This window comes from Tenrec ecaudatus, chromosome 12 (genome assembly GCF_050624435.1).
Source record: "Tenrec ecaudatus isolate mTenEca1 chromosome 12, mTenEca1.hap1, whole genome shotgun sequence".
NCBI classification, from domain to species: Eukaryota; Metazoa; Chordata; class Mammalia; order Afrosoricida; family Tenrecidae; genus Tenrec; species Tenrec ecaudatus.
The window spans coordinates 92,560,529-92,582,840 of NC_134541.1; positions in this window are offsets into that span (position 1 = coordinate 92,560,529).

Consider the following 22,312-nt stretch of genomic DNA (forward strand, 5'->3'; position numbering starts at 1 on the left):
ACTGGTTTTATATTAGTGGGCCATAAGTAAAGTGGTTAGGTAAAATTTGGGGTATAAAAGCACAGAGTAGTTGGCTTACAAACTTTCCGTGTGGGGGAACATTCCATAAGTTTTAGAATTAAGGTCCTGATGTTACTTAATTCCATGTTGGTGTTAAAGAATTTTGAATGGGTGCCAGGTTCGCAAATGTGCAATTAGTTCGTGGATTGTGCCAACCTGGATGATACACACGTGCGGTTAAATGAAGGGCAGAGGGATCAATGGCTCCTTGAGCATTGCCATTCTAGTTAGGTCCCTTCATTTCTGAACGTGGGAGCAGGGTGCAGCTGCCTCAGCTTGTTCCCTGCTTTAGCTGTCAAGGCTCCTTTCCGGCAAGACGTCCCTGAGCCGAAGACACATGGACCAACCCAGAGGAAGCCCTGGGCTGTTGGAGTAGCCGTGCAGAGATATGCTGACATATCCACTGCCCACGGTGCTCTGCTTACACATTCACTGCCTCGGCTCTCCTCCTTAAGCCAGCAACATGCCGTCTGTTTTGAAAGATGGAGGAGGACATTGCAATTGGTGTTGGACATGTGGGTTAATGGGTTAATGTCGGACTTGTGGGTTTGGACCACACTGCTTTCGGATGTCTGCTTGATGAACACTTAACCTTGATATATGAGTCTCACTTAGACATGAGTTTCTGTGCCCCCGTTTCTCTACGAGAGCCAGAGTCACAAATAGGACACCTAGCAGTGGGGCAATGGAAAAACTCATCTTAAGATGGAGAGTAGCTATATAATTGACCTTGCCCTCATGGTAATTCTTCTTCCTTGTCTATCCAGAGGTCAGACAAAGCCACCCTTTACTCAGTGGTTTTCTGGGGAAACTATGGGAAGTGGGAAAAATGAAAGTTTGTAAGCCCACTTGCTTTGAGCCACCAAAATGGGGTGACCTTTAGCTGGGTTTAGACCACCTCTGGGAAGACAGCTATGCAGTGAAATAGATGCCCACCAGTGCTTTCGTGTACTCAGGAACCATAAGTCTTTGCCAGAAATTAAAAAAAAAAATCTGGGAGTAGGGAGAAAACATCTCCCTGAGACTGTGTGTTAAAGAGAGCCAGTGAGCACGCTGCATTGCTTGCTGGGTGACCACGTGGATCTACATATGGAGTGGAGGTCAGAGAAATGCAGCAATAAAAGGACTGCTTGTGTATGGGCCCGCATACCTGTGGATTTGGTTTACGTGAAAACGATGAGAACACGAGGGTGACTCGACTCAAGTTCACCACGTCGCATCAGGAGCCCAGGCTTGTTGAATAGTGGCGAGAGCCCATGGTCTACAACCAAGGTGACCGGTGGACACCCCGTGGAGGCTGAGCGAGGTAGCCGGCACGGGTCGACCAGAAGCCCACCAGACGGCGATATTCGAGACTATGAACTGGTGCCTAAGAGTGCTGATTTTATTCACGGCCTGTCCGGCTTTGGTTTTGCGATGGACACAGACTTTGAAAAGTTCCTATTGGAATGCAGATTTCTTCATGGCGAGCAATGATGGTTTCCTCTGAGCACTGGTTTTATATTAGTGGGCCATAAGTAAAGTGGTTAGGTAAAATTTGGGGTATAAAAGCACAGAGTAGTTGGCTTACAAACTTTCCGTGTGGGGGAACATTCCATAAGTTTTAGAATTAAGGTCCTGATGTTACTTAATTCCATGTTGGTGTTAAAGAATTTTGAATGGGTGCCAGGTTCGCAAATGTGCAATTAGTTCGTGGATTGTGCCAACCTGGATGATACACACGTGCGGTTAAATGAAGGGCAGAGGGATCAATGGCTCCTTGAGCATTGCCATTCTAGTTAGGTCCCTTCATTTCTGAACGTGGGAGCAGGGTGCAGCTGCCTCAGCTTGTTCCCTGCTTTAGCTGTCAAGGCTCCTTTCCGGCAAGACGTCCCTGAGCCGAAGACACATGGACCAACCCAGAGGAAGCCCTGGGCTGTTGGAGTAGCCGTGCAGAGATATGCTGACATATCCACTGCCCACGGTGCTCTGCTTACACATTCACTGCCTCGGCTCTCCTCCTTAAGCCAGCAACATGCCGTCTGTTTTGAAAGATGGAGGAGGACATTGCAATTGGTGTTGGACATGTGGGTGTAATGGGTTAATGTCGGACTTGTGGGTTTGGACCACACTGCTTTCGGATGTCTGCTTGATGAACACTTAACCTTGATATATGAGTCTCACTTAGACATGAGTTTCTGTGCCCCCGTTTCTCTACGAGAGCCAGAGTCACAAATAGGACACCTAGCAGTGGGGCAATGGAAAAACTCATCTTAAGATGGAGAGTAGCTATATAATTGACCTTGCCCTCATGGTAATTCTTCTTCCTTGTCTATCCAGAGGTCAGACAAAGCCAGCCTTTACTCAGTGGTTTTCTGGGGAAACTATGGGAAGTGGGAAAAATGAAAGTTTGTAAGCCCACTTGCTTTGAGCCACCAAAATGGGGTGACCTTTAGCTGGGTTTAGACCACCTCTGGGAAGAGAGCTATGCAGTGAAATAGATGCCCACCAGTGCTTTCGTGTACTCAGGAACCATAAGTCTTTGCCAGAAATTAAAAAAAAAATCTGGGAGTAGGGAGAAAACATCTCCCTGAGACTGTGTGTTAAAGAGAGCCTGTGAGCACGCTGCATTGCTTGCTGGGTGACCACGTGGATCTACATATGGAGTGGAGGTCAGAGAAATGCAGCAATAAAAGGACTGCTTGTGTATGGGCCCGCATACCTGTGGATTTGGTTTACGTGAAAACGATGAGAACACGAGGGTGACTCGACTCAAGTTCACCACGTCGCATCAGGAGCCCAGGCTTGTTGAATAGTGGCGAGAGCCCATGGTCTACAACCAAGGTGACCGGTGGACACCCCGTGGAGGCTGAGCGAGGTAGCCGGCACGGGTCGACCAGAAGCCCACCAGACGGCGATATTCGAGACTATGAACTGGTGCCTAAGAGTGCTGATTTTATTCACGGCCTGTCCGGCTTTGGTTTTGCGATGGACACAGACTTTGAAAAGTTCCTATTGGAATGCAGATTTCTTCATGGCGAGCAATGATGGTTTCCTCTGAGCACTGGTTTTATATTAGTGGGCCATAAGTAAAGTGGTTAGGTAAAATTTGGGGTATAAAAGCACAGAGTAGTTGGCTTACAAACTTTCCGTGTGGGGGAACATTCCATAAGTTTTAGAATTAAGGTCCTGATGTTACTTAATTCCATGTTGGTGTTAAAGAATTTTGAATGGGTGCCAGGTTCGCAAATGTGCAATTAGTTCGTGGATTGTGCCAACCTGGATGATACACACGTGCGGTTAAATGAAGGGCAGAGGGATCAATGGCTCCTTGAGCATTGCCATTCTAGTTAGGTCCCTTCATTTCTGAACGTGGGAGCAGGGTGCAGCTGCCTCAGCTTGTTCCCTGCTTTAGCTGTCAAGGCTCCTTTCCGGCAAGACGTCCCTGAGCCGAAGACACATGGACCAACCCAGAGGAAGCCCTGGGCTGTTGGAGTAGCCGTGCAGAGATATGCTGACATATCCACTGCCCACGGTGCTCTGCTTACACATTCACTGCCTCGGCTCTCCTCCTTAAGCCAGCAACATGCCGTCTGTTTTGAAAGATGGAGGAGGACATTGCAATTGGTGTTGGACATGTGGGTTAATGGGTTAATGTCGGACTTGTGGGTTTGGACCACACTGCTTTCGGATGTCTGCTTGATGAACACTTAACCTTGATATATGAGTCTCACTTAGACATGAGTTTCTGTGCCCCCGTTTCTCTACGAGAGCCAGAGTCACAAATAGGACACCTAGCAGTGGGGCAATGGAAAAACTCATCTTAAGATGGAGAGTAGCTATATAATTGACCTTGCCCTCATGGTAATTCTTCTTCCTTGTCTATCCAGAGGTCAGACAAAGCCACCCTTTACTCAGTGGTTTTCTGGGGAAACTATGGGAAGTGGGAAAAATGAAAGTTTGTAAGCCCACTTGCTTTGAGCCACCAAAATGGGGTGACCTTTAGCTGGGTTTAGACCACCTCTGGGAAGACAGCTATGCAGTGAAATAGATGCCCACCAGTGCTTTCGTGTACTCAGGAACCATAAGTCTTTGCCAGAAATTAAAAAAAAAAATCTGGGAGTAGGGAGAAAACATCTCCCTGAGACTGTGTGTTAAAGAGAGCCTGTGAGCACGCTGCATTGCTTGCTGGGTGACCACGTGGATCTACATATGGAGTGGAGGTCAGAGAAATGCAGCAATAAAAGGACTGCTTGTGTATGGGCCCGCATACCTGTGGATTTGGTTTACGTGAAAACGATGAGAACACGAGGGTGACTCGACTCAAGTTCACCACGTCGCATCAGGAGCCCAGGCTTGTTGAATAGTGGCGAGAGCCCATGGTCTACAACCAAGGTGACCGGTGGACACCCCGTGGAGGCTGAGCGAGGTAGCCGGCACGGGTCGACCAGAAGCCCACCAGACGGCGATATTCGAGACTATGAACTGGTGCCTAAGAGTGCTGATTTTATTCACGGCCTGTCCGGCTTTGGTTTTGCGATGGACACAGACTTTGAAAAGTTCCTATTGGAATGCAGATTTCTTCATGGCGAGCAATGATGGTTTCCTCTGAGCACTGGTTTTATATTAGTGGGCCATAAGTAAAGTGGTTAGGTAAAATTTGGGGTATAAAAGCACAGAGTAGTTGGCTTACAAACTTTCCGTGTGGGGGAACATTCCATAAGTTTTAGAATTAAGGTCCTGATGTTACTTAATTCCATGTTGGTGTTAAAGAATTTTGAATGGGTGCCAGGTTCGCAAATGTGCAATTAGTTCGTGGATTGTGCCAACCTGGATGATACACACGTGCGGTTAAATGAAGGGCAGAGGGATCAATGGCTCCTTGAGCATTGCCATTCTAGTTAGGTCCCTTCATTTCTGAACGTGGGAGCAGGGTGCAGCTGCCTCAGCTTGTTCCCTGCTTTAGCTGTCAAGGCTCCTTTCCGGCAAGACGTCCCTGAGCCGAAGACACATGGACCAACCCAGAGGAAGCCCTGGGCTGTTGGAGTAGCCGTGCAGAGATATGCTGACATATCCACTGCCCACGGTGCTCTGCTTACACATTCACTGCCTCGGCTCTCCTCCTTAAGCCAGCAACATGCCGTCTGTTTTGAAAGATGGAGGAGGACATTGCAATTGGTGTTGGACATGTGGGTTAATGGGTTAATGTCGGACTTGTGGGTTTGGACCACACTGCTTTCGGATGTCTGCTTGATGAACACTTAACCTTGATATATGAGTCTCACTTAGACATGAGTTTCTGTGCCCCAGTTTCTCTACGAGAGCCAGAGTCACAAATAGGACACCTAGCAGTGGGGCAATGGAAAAACTCATCTTAAGATGGAGAGTAGCTATATAATTGACCTTGCCCTCATGGTAATTCTTCTTCCTTGTCTATCCAGAGGTCAGACAAAGCCACCCTTTACTCAGTGGTTTTCTGGGGAAACTATGGGAAGTGGGAAAAATGAAAGTTTGTAAGCCCACTTGCTTTGAGCCACCAAAATGGGGTGACCTTTAGCTGGGTTTAGACCACCTCTGGGAAGACAGCTATGCAGTGAAATAGATGCCCACCAGTGCTTTCGTGTACTCAGGAACCATAAGTCTTTGCCAGAAATTAAAAAAAAAAATCTGGGAGTAGGGAGAAAACATCTCCCTGAGACTGTGTGTTAAAGAGAGCCTGTGAGCACGCTGCATTGCTTGCTGGGTGACCACGTGGATCTACATATGGAGTGGAGGTCAGAGAAATGCAGCAATAAAAGGACTGCTTGTGTATGGGCCCGCATACCTGTGGATTTGGTTTACGTGAAAACGATGAGAACACGAGGGTGACTCGACTCAAGTTCACCACGTCGCATCAGGAGCCCAGGCTTGTTGAATAGTGGCGAGAGCCCATGGTCTACAACCAAGGTGACCGGTGGACACCCCGTGGAGGCTGAGCGAGGTAGCCGGCACGGGTCGACCAGAAGCCCACCAGACGGCGATATTCGAGACTATGAACTGGTGCCTAAGAGTGCTGATTTTATTCACGGCCTGTCCGGCTTTGGTTTTGCGATGGACACAGACTTTGAAAAGTTCCTATTGGAATGCAGATTTCTTCATGGCGAGCAATGATGGTTTCCTCTGAGCACTGGTTTTATATTAGTGGGCCATAAGTAAAGTGGTTAGGTAAAATTTGGGGTATAAAAGCACAGAGTAGTTGGCTTACAAACTTTCCGTGTGGGGGAACATGCCATAAGTTTTAGAATTAAGGTCCTGATGTTACTTAATTCCATGTTGGTGTTAAAGAATTTTGAATGGGTGCCAGGTTCGCAAATGTGCAATTAGTTCGTGGATTGTGCCAACCTGGATGATACACACGTGCGGTTAAATGAAGGGCAGAGGGATCAATGGCTCCTTGAGCATTGCCATTCTAGTTAGGTCCCTTCATTTCTGAACGTGGGAGCAGGGTGCAGCTGCCTCAGCTTGTTCCCTGCTTTAGCTGTCAAGGCTCCTTTCCGGCAAGACGTCCCTGAGCCGAAGACACATGGACCAACCCAGAGGAAGCCCTGGGCTGTTGGAGTAGCCGTGCAGAGATATGCTGACATATCCACTGCCCACGGTGCTCTGCTTACACATTCACTGCCTCGGCTCTCCTCCTTAAGCCAGCAACATGCCGTCTGTTTTGAAAGATGGAGGAGGACATTGCAATTGGTGTTGGACATGTGGGTTAATGGGTTAATGTCGGACTTGTGGGTTTGGACCACACTGCTTTCGGATGTCTGCTTGATGAACACTTAACCTTGATATATGAGTCTCACTTAGACATGAGTTTCTGTGCCCCCGTTTCTCTACGAGAGCCAGAGTCACAAATAGGACACCTAGCAGTGGGGCAATGGAAAAACTCATCTTAAGATGGAGAGTAGCTATATAATTGACCTTGCCCTCGTGGTAATTCTTCTTCCTTGTCTATCCAGAGGTCAGACAAAGCCACCCTTTACTCAGTGGTTTTCTGGGGAAACTATGGGAAGTGGGAAAAATGAAAGTTTGTAAGCCCACTTGCTTTGAGCCACCAAAATGGGGTGACCTTTAGCTGGGTTTAGACCACCTCTGGGAAGACAGCTATGCAGTGAAATAGATGCCCACCAGTGCTTTCGTGTACTCAGGAACCATAAGTCTTTGCCAGAAATTAAAAAAAAAAATCTGGGAGTAGGGAGAAAACATCTCCCTGAGACTGTGTGTTAAAGAGAGCCTGTGAGCACGCTGCATTGCTTGCTGGGTGACCACGTGGATCTACATATGGAGTGGAGGTCAGAGAAATGCAGCAATAAAAGGACTGCTTGTGTATGGGCCCGCATACCTGTGGATTTGGTTTACGTGAAAACGATGAGAACACGAGGGTGACTCGACTCAAGTTCACCACGTCGCATCAGGAGCCCAGGCTTGTTGAATAGTGGCGAGAGCCCATGGTCTACAACCAAGGTGACCGGTGGACACCCCGTGGAGGCTGAGCGAGGTAGCCGGCACGGGTCGACCAGAAGCCCACCAGACGGCGATATTCGAGACTATGAACTGGTGCCTAAGAGTGCTGATTTTATTCACGGCCTGTCCGGCTTTGGTTTTGCGATGGACACAGACTTTGAAAAGTTCCTATTGGAATGCAGATTTCTTCATGGCGAGCAATGATGGTTTCCTCTGAGCACTGGTTTTATATTAGTGGGCCATAAGTAAAGTGGTTAGGTAAAATTTGGGGTATAAAAGCACAGAGTAGTTGGCTTACAAACTTTCCGTGTGGGGGAACATTCCATAAGTTTTAGAATTAAGGTCCTGATGTTACTTAATTCCATGTTGGTGTTAAAGAATTTTGAATGGGTGCCAGGTTCGCAAATGTGCAATTAGTTCGTGGATTGTGCCAACCTGGATGATACACACGTGCGGTTAAATGAAGGGCAGAGGGATCAATGGCTCCTTGAGCATTGCCATTCTAGTTAGGTCCCTTCATTTCTGAACGTGGGAGCAGGGTGCAGCTGCCTCAGCTTGTTCCCTGCTTTAGCTGTCAAGGCTCCTTTCCGGCAAGACGTCCCTGAGCCGAAGACACATGGACCAACCCAGAGGAAGCCCTGGGCTGTTGGAGTAGCCGTGCAGAGATATGCTGACATATCCACTGCCCACGGTGCTCTGCTTACACATTCACTGCCTCGGCTCTCCTCCTTAAGCCAGCAACATGCCGTCTGTTTTGAAAGATGGAGGAGGACATTGCAATTGGTGTTGGACATGTGGGTTAATGGGTTAATGTCGGACTTGTGGGTTTGGACCACACTGCTTTCGGATGTCTGCTTGATGAACACTTAACCTTGATATATGAGTCTCACTTAGACATGAGTTTCTGTGCCCCCGTTTCTCTACGAGAGCCAGAGTCACAAATAGGACACCTAGCAGTGGGGCAATGGAAAAACTCATCTTAAGATGGAGAGTAGCTATATAATTGACCTTGCCCTCATGGTAATTCTTCTTCCTTGTCTATCCAGAGGTCAGACAAAGCCACCCTTTACTCAGTGGTTTTCTGGGGAAACTATGGGAAGTGGGAAAAATGAAAGTTTGTAAGCCCACTTGCTTTGAGCCACCAAAATGGGGTGACCTTTAGCTGGGTTTAGACCACCTCTGGGAAGAGAGCTATGCAGTGAAATAGATGCCCACCAGTGCTTTCGTGTACTCAGGAACCATAAGTCTTTGCCAGAAATTAAAAAAAAAAATCTGGGAGTAGGGAGAAAACATCTCCCTGAGACTGTGTGTTAAAGAGAGCCTGTGAGCACGCTGCATTGCTTGCTGGGTGACCACGTGGATCTACATATGGAGTGGAGGTCAGAGAAATGCAGCAATAAAAGGACTGCTTGTGTATGGGCCCGCATACCTGTGGATTTGGTTTACGTGAAAACGATGAGAACACGAGGGTGACTCGACTCAAGTTCACCACGTCGCATCAGGAGCCCAGGCTTGTTGAATAGTGGCGAGAGCCCATGGTCTACAACCAAGGTGACCGGTGGACACCCCGTGGAGGCTGAGCGAGGTAGCCGGCACGGGTCGACCAGAAGCCCACCAGACGGCGATATTCGAGACTATGAACTGGTGCCTAAGAGTGCTGATTTTATTCACGGCCTGTCCGGCTTTGGTTTTGCGATGGACACAGACTTTGAAAAGTTCCTATTGGAATGCAGATTTCTTCATGGCGAGCAATGATGGTTTCCTCTGAGCACTGGTTTTATATTAGTGGGCCATAAGTAAAGTGGTTAGGTAAAATTTGGGGTATAAAAGCACAGAGTAGTTGGCTTACAAACTTTCCGTGTGGGGGAACATTCCATAAGTTTTAGAATTAAGGTCCTGATGTTACTTAATTCCATGTTGGTGTTAAAGAATTTTGAATGGGTGCCAGGTTCGCAAATGTGCAATTAGTTCGTGGATTGTGCCAACCTGGATGATACACACGTGCGGTTAAATGAAGGGCAGAGGGATCAATGGCTCCTTGAGCATTGCCATTCTAGTTAGGTCCCTTCATTTCTGAACGTGGGAGCAGGGTGCAGCTGCCTCAGCTTGTTCCCTGCTTTAGCTGTCAAGGCTCCTTTCCGGCAAGACGTCCCTGAGCCGAAGACACATGGACCAACCCAGAGGAAGCCCTGGGCTGTTGGAGTAGCCGTGCAGAGATATGCTGACATATCCACTGCCCACGGTGCTCTGCTTACACATTCACTGCCTCGGCTCTCCTCCTTAAGCCAGCAACATGCCGTCTGTTTTGAAAGATGGAGGAGGACATTGCAATTGGTGTTGGACATGTGGGTTAATGGGTTAATGTCGGACTTGTGGGTTTGGACCACACTGCTTTCGGATGTCTGCTTGATGAACACTTAACCTTGATATATGAGTCTCACTTAGACATGAGTTTCTGTGCCCCCGTTTCTCTACGAGAGCCAGAGTCACAAATAGGACACCTAGCAGTGGGGCAATGGAAAAACTCATCTTAAGATGGAGAGTAGCTATATAATTGACCTTGCCCTCATGGTAATTCTTCTTCCTTGTCTATCCAGAGGTCAGACAAAGCCACCCTTTACTCAGTGGTTTTCTGGGGAAACTATGGGAAGTGGGAAAAATGAAAGTTTGTAAGCCCACTTGCTTTGAGCCACCAAAATGGGGTGACCTTTAGCTGGGTTTAGACCACCTCTGGGAAGACAGCTATGCAGTGAAATAGATGCCCACCAGTGCTTTCGTGTACTCAGGAACCATAAGTCTTTGCCAGAAATTAAAAAAAAAAATCTGGGAGTAGGGAGAAAACATCTCCCTGAGACTGTGTGTTAAAGAGAGCCTGTGAGCACGCTGCATTGCTTGCTGGGTGACCACGTGGATCTACATATGGAGTGGAGGTCAGAGAAATGCAGCAATAAAAGGACTGCTTGTGTATGGGCCCGCATACCTGTGGATTTGGTTTACGTGAAAACGATGAGAACACGAGGGTGACTCGACTCAAGTTCACCACGTCGCATCAGGAGCCCAGGCTTGTTGAATAGTGGCGAGAGCCCATGGTCTACAACCAAGGTGACCGGTGGACACCCCGTGGAGGCTGAGCGAGGTAGCCGGCACGGGTCGACCAGAAGCCCACCAGACGGCGATATTCGAGACTATGAACTGGTGCCTAAGAGTGCTGATTTTATTCACGGCCTGTCCGGCTTTGGTTTTGCGATGGACACAGACTTTGAAAAGTTCCTATTGGAATGCAGATTTCTTCATGGCGAGCAATGATGGTTTCCTCTGAGCACTGGTTTTATATTAGTGGGCCATAAGTAAAGTGGTTAGGTAAAATTTGGGGTATAAAAGCACAGAGTAGTTGGCTTACAAACTTTCCGTGTGGGGGAACATGCCATAAGTTTTAGAATTAAGGTCCTGATGTTACTTAATTCCATGTTGGTGTTAAAGAATTTTGAATGGGTGCCAGGTTCGCAAATGTGCAATTAGTTCGTGGATTGTGCCAACCTGGATGATACACACGTGCGGTTAAATGAAGGGCAGAGGGATCAATGGCTCCTTGAGCATTGCCATTCTAGTTAGGTCCCTTCATTTCTGAACGTGGGAGCAGGGTGCAGCTGCCTCAGCTTGTTCCCTGCTTTAGCTGTCAAGGCTCCTTTCCGGCAAGACGTCCCTGAGCCGAAGACACATGGACCAACCCAGAGGAAGCCCTGGGCTGTTGGAGTAGCCGTGCAGAGATATGCTGACATATCCACTGCCCACGGTGCTCTGCTTACACATTCACTGCCTCGGCTCTCCTCCTTAAGCCAGCAACATGCCGTCTGTTTTGAAAGATGGAGGAGGACATTGCAATTGGTGTTGGACATGTGGGTTAATGGGTTAATGTCGGACTTGTGGGTTTGGACCACACTGCTTTCGGATGTCTGCTTGATGAACACTTAACCTTGATATATGAGTCTCACTTAGACATGAGTTTCTGTGCCCCCGTTTCTCTACGAGAGCCAGAGTCACAAATAGGACACCTAGCAGTGGGGCAATGGAAAAACTCATCTTAAGATGGAGAGTAGCTATATAATTGACCTTGCCCTCGTGGTAATTCTTCTTCCTTGTCTATCCAGAGGTCAGACAAAGCCACCCTTTACTCAGTGGTTTTCTGGGGAAACTATGGGAAGTGGGAAAAATGAAAGTTTGTAAGCCCACTTGCTTTGAGCCACCAAAATGGGGTGACCTTTAGCTGGGTTTAGACCACCTCTGGGAAGACAGCTATGCAGTGAAATAGATGCCCACCAGTGCTTTCGTGTACTCAGGAACCATAAGTCTTTGCCAGAAATTAAAAAAAAAAATCTGGGAGTAGGGAGAAAACATCTCCCTGAGACTGTGTGTTAAAGAGAGCCTGTGAGCACGCTGCATTGCTTGCTGGGTGACCACGTGGATCTACATATGGAGTGGAGGTCAGAGAAATGCAGCAATAAAAGGACTGCTTGTGTATGGGCCCGCATACCTGTGGATTTGGTTTACGTGAAAACGATGAGAACACGAGGGTGACTCGACTCAAGTTCACCACGTCGCATCAGGAGCCCAGGCTTGTTGAATAGTGGCGAGAGCCCATGGTCTACAACCAAGGTGACCGGTGGACACCCCGTGGAGGCTGAGCGAGGTAGCCGGCACGGGTCGACCAGAAGCCCACCAGACGGCGATATTCGAGACTATGAACTGGTGCCTAAGAGTGCTGATTTTATTCACGGCCTGTCCGGCTTTGGTTTTGCGATGGACACAGACTTTGAAAAGTTCCTATTGGAATGCAGATTTCTTCATGGCGAGCAATGATGGTTTCCTCTGAGCACTGGTTTTATATTAGTGGGCCATAAGTAAAGTGGTTAGGTAAAATTTGGGGTATAAAAGCACAGAGTAGTTGGCTTACAAACTTTCCGTGTGGGGGAACATTCCATAAGTTTTAGAATTAAGGTCCTGATGTTACTTAATTCCATGTTGGTGTTAAAGAATTTTGAATGGGTGCCAGGTTCGCAAATGTGCAATTAGTTCGTGGATTGTGCCAACCTGGATGATACACACGTGCGGTTAAATGAAGGGCAGAGGGATCAATGGCTCCTTGAGCATTGCCATTCTAGTTAGGTCCCTTCATTTCTGAACGTGGGAGCAGGGTGCAGCTGCCTCAGCTTGTTCCCTGCTTTAGCTGTCAAGGCTCCTTTCCGGCAAGACGTCCCTGAGCCGAAGACACATGGACCAACCCAGAGGAAGCCCTGGGCTGTTGGAGTAGCCGTGCAGAGATATGCTGACATATCCACTGCCCACGGTGCTCTGCTTACACATTCACTGCCTCGGCTCTCCTCCTTAAGCCAGCAACATGCCGTCTGTTTTGAAAGATGGAGGAGGACATTGCAATTGGTGTTGGACATGTGGGTTAATGGGTTAATGTCGGACTTGTGGGTTTGGACCACACTGCTTTCGGATGTCTGCTTGATGAACACTTAACCTTGATATATGAGTCTCACTTAGACATGAGTTTCTGTGCCCCCGTTTCTCTACGAGAGCCAGAGTCACAAATAGGACACCTAGCAGTGGGGCAATGGAAAAACTCATCTTAAGATGGAGAGTAGCTATATAATTGACCTTGCCCTCATGGTAATTCTTCTTCCTTGTCTATCCAGAGGTCAGACAAAGCCACCCTTTACTCAGTGGTTTTCTGGGGAAACTATGGGAAGTGGGAAAAATGAAAGTTTGTAAGCCCACTTGCTTTGAGCCACCAAAATGGGGTGACCTTTAGCTGGGTTTAGACCACCTCTGGGAAGAGAGCTATGCAGTGAAATAGATGCCCACCAGTGCTTTCGTGTACTCAGGAACCATAAGTCTTTGCCAGAAATTAAAAAAAAAAATCTGGGAGTAGGGAGAAAACATCTCCCTGAGACTGTGTGTTAAAGAGAGCCTGTGAGCACGCTGCATTGCTTGCTGGGTGACCACGTGGATCTACATATGGAGTGGAGGTCAGAGAAATGCAGCAATAAAAGGACTGCTTGTGTATGGGCCCGCATACCTGTGGATTTGGTTTACGTGAAAACGATGAGAACACGAGGGTGACTCGACTCAAGTTCACCACGTCGCATCAGGAGCCCAGGCTTGTTGAATAGTGGCGAGAGCCCATGGTCTACAACCAAGGTGACCGGTGGACACCCCGTGGAGGCTGAGCGAGGTAGCCGGCACGGGTCGACCAGAAGCCCACCAGACGGCGATATTCGAGACTATGAACTGGTGCCTAAGAGTGCTGATTTTATTCACGGCCTGTCCGGCTTTGGTTTTGCGATGGACACAGACTTTGAAAAGTTCCTATTGGAATGCAGATTTCTTCATGGCGAGCAATGATGGTTTCCTCTGAGCACTGGTTTTATATTAGTGGGCCATAAGTAAAGTGGTTAGGTAAAATTTGGGGTATAAAAGCACAGAGTAGTTGGCTTACAAACTTTCCGTGTGGGGGAACATTCCATAAGTTTTAGAATTAAGGTCCTGATGTTACTTAATTCCATGTTGGTGTTAAAGAATTTTGAATGGGTGCCAGGTTCGCAAATGTGCAATTAGTTCGTGGATTGTGCCAACCTGGATGATACACACGTGCGGTTAAATGAAGGGCAGAGGGATCAATGGCTCCTTGAGCATTGCCATTCTAGTTAGGTCCCTTCATTTCTGAACGTGGGAGCAGGGTGCAGCTGCCTCAGCTTGTTCCCTGCTTTAGCTGTCAAGGCTCCTTTCCGGCAAGACGTCCCTGAGCCGAAGACACATGGACCAACCCAGAGGAAGCCCTGGGCTGTTGGAGTAGCCGTGCAGAGATATGCTGACATATCCACTGCCCACGGTGCTCTGCTTACACATTCACTGCCTCGGCTCTCCTCCTTAAGCCAGCAACATGCCGTCTGTTTTGAAAGATGGAGGAGGACATTGCAATTGGTGTTGGACATGTGGGTTAATGGGTTAATGTCGGACTTGTGGGTTTGGACCACACTGCTTTCGGATGTCTGCTTGATGAACACTTAACCTTGATATATGAGTCTCACTTAGACATGAGTTTCTGTGCCCCCGTTTCTCTACGAGAGCCAGAGTCACAAATAGGACACCTAGCAGTGGGGCAATGGAAAAACTCATCTTAAGATGGAGAGTAGCTATATAATTGACCTTGCCCTCATGGTAATTCTTCTTCCTTGTCTATCCAGAGGTCAGACAAAGCCACCCTTTACTCAGTGGTTTTCTGGGGAAACTATGGGAAGTGGGAAAAATGAAAGTTTGTAAGCCCACTTGCTTTGAGCCACCAAAATGGGGTGACCTTTAGCTGGGTTTAGACCACCTCTGGGAAGACAGCTATGCAGTGAAATAGATGCCCACCAGTGCTTTCGTGTACTCAGGAACCATAAGTCTTTGCCAGAAATTAAAAAAAAAAATCTGGGAGTAGGGAGAAAACATCTCCCTGAGACTGTGTGTTAAAGAGAGCCTGTGAGCACGCTGCATTGCTTGCTGGGTGACCACGTGGATCTACATATGGAGTGGAGGTCAGAGAAATGCAGCAATAAAAGGACTGCTTGTGTATGGGCCCGCATACCTGTGGATTTGGTTTACGTGAAAACGATGAGAACACGAGGGTGACTCGACTCAAGTTCACCACGTCGCATCAGGAGCCCAGGCTTGTTGAATAGTGGCGAGAGCCCATGGTCTACAACCAAGGTGACCGGTGGACACCCCGTGGAGGCTGAGCGAGGTAGCCGGCACGGGTCGACCAGAAGCCCACCAGACGGCGATATTCGAGACTATGAACTGGTGCCTAAGAGTGCTGATTTTATTCACGGCCTGTCCGGCTTTGGTTTTGCGATGGACACAGACTTTGAAAAGTTCCTATTGGAATGCAGATTTCTTCATGGCGAGCAATGATGGTTTCCTCTGAGCACTGGTTTTATATTAGTGGGCCATAAGTAAAGTGGTTAGGTAAAATTTGGGGTATAAAAGCACAGAGTAGTTGGCTTACAAACTTTCCGTGTGGGGGAACATTCCATAAGTTTTAGAATTAAGGTCCTGATGTTACTTAATTCCATGTTGGTGTTAAAGAATTTTGAATGGGTGCCAGGTTCGCAAATGTGCAATTAGTTCGTGGATTGTGCCAACCTGGATGATACACACGTGCGGTTAAATGAAGGGCAGAGGGATCAATGGCTCCTTGAGCATTGCCATTCTAGTTAGGTCCCTTCATTTCTGAACGTGGGAGCAGGGTGCAGCTGCCTCAGCTTGTTCCCTGCTTTAGCTGTCAAGGCTCCTTTCCGGCAAGACGTCCCTGAGCCGAAGACACATGGACCAACCCAGAGGAAGCCCTGGGCTGTTGGAGTAGCCGTGCAGAGATATGCTGACATATCCACTGCCCACGGTGCTCTGCTTACACATTCACTGCCTCGGCTCTCCTCCTTAAGCCAGCAACATGCCGTCTGTTTTGAAAGATGGAGGAGGACATTGCAATTGGTGTTGGACATGTGGGTTAATGGGTTAATGTCGGACTTGTGGGTTTGGACCACACTGCTTTCGGATGTCTGCTTGATGAACACTTAACCTTGATATATGAGTCTCACTTAGACATGAGTTTCTGTGCCCCCGTTTCTCTACGAGAGCCAGAGTCACAAATAGGACACCTAGCAGTGGGGCAATGGAAAAACTCATCTTAAGATGGAGAGTAGCTATATAATTGACCTTGCCCTCATGGTAATTCTTCTTCCTTGTCTATCCAGAGGTCAGACAAAGCCACCCTTTACTCAGTGGTTTTCTGGGGAAACTATGGGAAGTGGGAAAAATGAAAGTTTGTAAGCCCACTTGCTTTGAGCCACCAAAATGGGGTGACCTTTAGCTGGGTTTAGACCACCTCTGGGAAGACAGCTATGCAGTGAAATAGATGCCCACCAGTGCTTTCGTGTACTCAGGAACCATAAGTCTTTGCCAGAAATTAAAAAAAAAAATCTGGGAGTAGGGAGAAAACATCTCCCTGAGACTGTGTGTTAAAGAGAGCCTGTGAGCACGCTGCATTGCTTGCTGGGTGACCACGTGGATCTACATATGGAGTGGAGGTCAGAGAAATGCAGCAATAAAAGGACTGCTTGTGTATGGGCCCGCATACCTGTGGATTTGGTTTACGTGAAAACGATGAGAACACGAGGGTGACTCGACTCAAGTTCACCACGTCGCATCAGGAGCCCAGGCTTGTTGAATAGTGGCGAGAGCCCATGGTCTACAACCAAGGTGACCGGTGGACACCCCGTGGAGGCTGAGCGAGGTAGCCGGCACGGGTCGACCAGAAGCCCACCAGACGGCGATATTCGAGACTATGAACTGGTGCCTAAGACTGCTGATTTTATTCACGGCCTGTCCGGCTTTGGTTTTGCGATGGACACAGACTTTGAAAAGTTCCTATTGGAATGCAGATTTCTTCATGGCGAGCAATGATGGTTTCCTCTGAGCACTGGTTTTATATTAGTGGGCCATAAGTAAAGTGGTTAGGTAAAATTTGGGGTATAAAAGCACAGAGTAGTTGGCTTACAAACTTTCCGTGTGGGGGAACATTCCATAAGTTTTAGAATTAAGGTCCTGATGTTACTTAATTCCATGTTGGTGTTAAAGAATTTTGAATGGGTGCCAGGTTCGCAAATGTGCAATTAGTTCGTGGATTGTGCCAACCTGGATGATACACACGTGCGGTTAAATGAAGGGCAGAGGGATCAATGGCTCCTTGAGCATTGCCATTCTAGTTAGGTCCCTTCATTTCTGAACGTGGGAGCAGGGTGCAGCTGCCTCAGCTTGTTCCCTGCTTTAGCTGTCAAGGCTCCTTTCCGGCAAGACGTCCCTGAGCCGAAGACACATGGACCAACCCAGAGGAAGCCCTGGGCTGTTGGAGTAGCCGTGCAGAGATATGCTGACATATCCACTGCCCACGGTGCTCTGCTTACACATTCACTGCCTCGGCTCTCCTCCTTAAGCCAGCAACATGCCGTCTGTTTTGAAAGATGGAGGAGGACATTGCAATTGGTGTTGGACATGTGGGTTAATGGGTTAATGTCGGACTTGTGGGTTTGGACCACACTGCTTTCGGATGTCTGCTTGATGAACACTTAACCTTGATATATGAGTCTCACTTAGACATGAGTTTCTGTGCCCCCGTTTCTCTACGAGAGCCAGAGTCACAAATAGGACACCTAGCAGTGGGGCAATGGAAAAACTCATCTTAAGATGGAGAGTAGCTATATAATTGACCTTGCCCTCATGGTAATTCTTCTTCCTTGTCTATCCAGAGGTCAGACAAAGCCACCCTTTACTCAGTGGTTTTCTGGGGAAACTATGGGAAGTGGGAAAAATGAAAGTTTGTAAGCCCACTTGCTTTGAGCCACCAAAATGGGGTGACCTTTAGCTGGGTTTAGACCACCTCTGGGAAGACAGCTATGCAGTGAAATAGATGCCCACCAGTGCTTTCGTGTACTCAGGAACCATAAGTCTTTGCCAGAAATTAAAAAAAAAAATCTGGGAGTAGGGAGAAAACATCTCCCTGAGACTGTGTGTTAAAGAGAGCCTGTGAGCACGCTGCATTGCTTGCTGGGTGACCACGTGGATCTACATATGGAGTGGAGGTCAGAGAAATGCAGCAATAAAAGGACTGCTTGTGTATGGGCCCGCATACCTGTGGATTTGGTTTACGTGAAAACGATGAGAACACGAGGGTGACTCGACTCAAGTTCACCACGTCGCATCAGGAGCCCAGGCTTGTTGAATAGTGGCGAGAGCCCATGGTCTACAACCAAGGTGACCGGTGGACACCCCGTGGAGGCTGAGCGAGGTAGCCGGCACGGGTCGACCAGAAGCCCACCAGACGGCGATATTCGAGACTATGAACTGGTGCCTAAGAGTGCTGATTTTATTCACGGCCTGTCCGGCTTTGGTTTTGCGATGGACACAGACTTTGAAAAGTTCCTATTGGAATGCAGATTTCTTCATGGCGAGCAATGATGGTTTCCTCTGAGCACTGGTTTTATATTAGTGGGCCATAAGTAAAGTGGTTAGGTAAAATTTGGGGTATAAAAGCACAGAGTAGTTGGCTTACAAACTTTCCGTGTGGGGGAACATTCCATAAGTTTTAGAATTAAGGTCCTGATGTTACTTAATTCCATGTTGGTGTTAAAGAATTTTGAATGGGTGCCAGGTTCGCAAATGTGCAATTAGTTCGTGGATTGTGCCAACCTGGATGATACACACGTGCGGTTAAATGAAGGGCAGAGGGATCAATGGCTCCTTGAGCATTGCCATTCTAGTTAGGTCCCTTCATTTCTGAACGTGGGAGCAGGGTGCAGCTGCCTCAGCTTGTTCCCTGCTTTAGCTGTCAAGGCTCCTTTCCGGCAAGACGTCCCTGAGCCGAAGACACATGGACCAACCCAGAGGAAGCCCTGGGCTGTTGGAGTAGCCGTGCAGAGATATGCTGACATATCCACTGCCCACGGTGCTCTGCTTACACATTCACTGCCTCGGCTCTCCTCCTTAAGCCAGCAACATGCCGTCTGTTTTGAAAGATGGAGGAGGACATTGCAATTGGTGTTGGACATGTGGGTTAATGGGTTAATGTCGGACTTGTGGGTTTGGACCACACTGCTTTCGGATGTCTGCTTGATGAACACTTAACCTTGATATATGAGTCTCACTTAGACATGAGTTTCTGTGCCCCCGTTTCTCTACGAGAGCCAGAGTCACAAATAGGACACCTAGCAGTGGGGCAATGGAAAAACTCATCTTAAGATGGAGAGTAGCTATATAATTGACCTTGCCCTCATGGTAATTCTTCTTCCTTGTCTATCCAGAGGTCAGACAAAGCCACCCTTTACTCAGTGGTTTTCTGGGGAAACTATGGGAAGTGGGAAAAATGAAAGTTTGTAAGCCCACTTGCTTTGAGCCACCAAAATGGGGTGACCTTTAGCTGGGTTTAGACCACCTCTGGGAAGAGAGCTATGCAGTGAAATAGATGCCCACCAGTGCTTTCGTGTACTCAGGAACCATAAGTCTTTGCCAGAAATTAAAAAAAAAAATCTGGGAGTAGGGAGAAAACATCTCCCTGAGACTGTGTGTTAAAGAGAGCCTGTGAGCACGCTGCATTGCTTGCTGGGTGACCACGTGGATCTACATATGGAGTGGAGGTCAGAGAAATGCAGCAATAAAAGGACTGCTTGTGTATGGGCCCGCATACCTGTGGATTTGGTTTACGTGAAAACGATGAGAACACGAGGGTGACTCGACTCAAGTTCACCACGTCGCATCAGGAGCCCAGGCTTGTTGAATAGTGGCGAGAGCCCATGGTCTACAACCAAGGTGACCGGTGGACACCCCGTGGAGGCTGAGCGAGGTAGCCGGCACGGGTCGACCAGAAGCCCACCAGACGGCGATATTCGAGACTATGAACTGGTGCCTAAGACTGCTGATTTTATTCACGGCCTGTCCGGCTTTGGTTTTGCGATGGACACAGACTTTGAAAAGTTCCTATTGGAATGCAGATTTCTTCATGGCGAGCAATGATGGTTTCCTCTGAGCACTGGTTTTATATTAGTGGGCCATAAGTAAAGTGGTTAGGTAAAATTTGGGGTATAAAAGCACAGAGTAGTTGGCTTACAAACTTTCCGTGTGGGGGAACATTCCATAAGTTTTAGAATTAAGGTCCTGATGTTACTTAATTCCATGTTGGTGTTAAAGAATTTTGAATGGGTGCCAGGTTCGCAAATGTGCAATTAGTTCGTGGATTGTGCCAACCTGGATGATACACACGTGCGGTTAAATGAAGGGCAGAGGGATCAATGGCTCCTTGAGCATTGCCATTCTAGTTAGGTCCCTTCATTTCTGAACGTGGGAGCAGGGTGCAGCTGCCTCAGCTTGTTCCCTGCTTTAGCTGTCAAGGCTCCTTTCCGGCAAGACGTCCCTGAGCCGAAGACACATGGACCAACCCAGAGGAAGCCCTGGGCTGTTGGAGTAGCCGTGCAGAGATATGCTGACATATCCACTGCCCACGGTGCTCTGCTTACACATTCACTGCCTCGGCTCTCCTCCTTAAGCCAGCAACATGCCGTCTGTTTTGAAAGATGGAGGAGGACATTGCAATTGGTGTTGGACATGTGGGTTAATGGGTTAATGTCGGACTTGTGGGTTTGGACCACACTGCTTTCGGATGTCTGCTTGATGAACACTTAACCTTGATATATGAGTCTCACTTAGACATGAGTTTCTGTGCCCCCGTTTCTCTACGAGAGCCAGAGTCACAAATAGGACACCTAGCAGTGGGGCAATGGAAAAACTCATCTTAAGATGGAGAGTAGCTATATAATTGACCTTGCCCTCATGGTAATTCTTCTTCCTTGTCTATCCAGAGGTCAGACAAAGCCACCCTTTACTCAGTGGTTTTCTGGGGAAACTATGGGAAGTGGGAAAAATGAAAGTTTGTAAGCCCACTTGCTTTGAGCCACCAAAATGGGGTGACCTTTAGCTGGGTTTAGACCACCTCTGGGAAGACAGCTATGCAGTGAAATAGATGCCCACCAGTGCTTTCGTGTACTCAGGAACCATAAGTCTTTGCCAGAAATTAAAAAAAAAAATCTGGGAGTAGGGAGAAAACATCTCCCTGAGACTGTGTGTTAAAGAGAGCCTGTGAGCACGCTGCATTGCTTGCTGGGTGACCACGTGGATCTACATATGGAGTGGAGGTCAGAGAAATGCAGCAATAAAAGGACTGCTTGTGTATGGGCCCGCATACCTGTGGATTTGGTTTACGTGAAAACGATGAGAACACGAGGGTGACTCGACTCAAGTTCACCACGTCGCATCAGGAGCCCAGGCTTGTTGAATAGTGGCGAGAGCCCATGGTCTACAACCAAGGTGACCGGTGGACACCCCGTGGAGGCTGAGCGAGGTAGCCGGCACGGGTCGACCAGAAGCCCACCAGACGGCGATATTCGAGACTATGAACTGGTGCCTAAGAGTGCTGATTTTATTCACGGCCTGTCCGGCTTTGGTTTTGCGATGGACACAGACTTTGAAAAGTTCCTATTGGAATGCAGATTTCTTCATGGCGAGCAATGATGGTTTCCTCTGAGCACTGGTTTTATATTAGTGGGCCATAAGTAAAGTGGTTAGGTAAAATTTGGGGTATAAAAGCACAGAGTAGTTGGCTTACAAACTTTCCGTGTGGGGGAACATTCCATAAGTTTTAGAATTAAGGTCCTGATGTTACTTAATTCCATGTTGGTGTTAAAGAATTTTGAATGGGTGCCAGGTTCGCAAATGTGCAATTAGTTCGTGGATTGTGCCAACCTGGATGATACACACGTGCGGTTAAATGAAGGGCAGAGGGATCAATGGCTCCTTGAGCATTGCCATTCTAGTTAGGTCCCTTCATTTCTGAACGTGGGAGCAGGGTGCAGCTGCCTCAGCTTGTTCCCTGCTTTAGCTGTCAAGGCTCCTTTCCGGCAAGACGTCCCTGAGCCGAAGACACATGGACCAACCCAGAGGAAGCCCTGGGCTGTTGGAGTAGCCGTGCAGAGATATGCTGACATATCCACTGCCCACGGTGCTCTGCTTACACATTCACTGCCTCGGCTCTCCTCCTTAAGCCAGCAACATGCCGTCTGTTTTGAAAGATGGAGGAGGACATTGCAATTGGTGTTGGACATGTGGGTTAATGGGTTAATGTCGG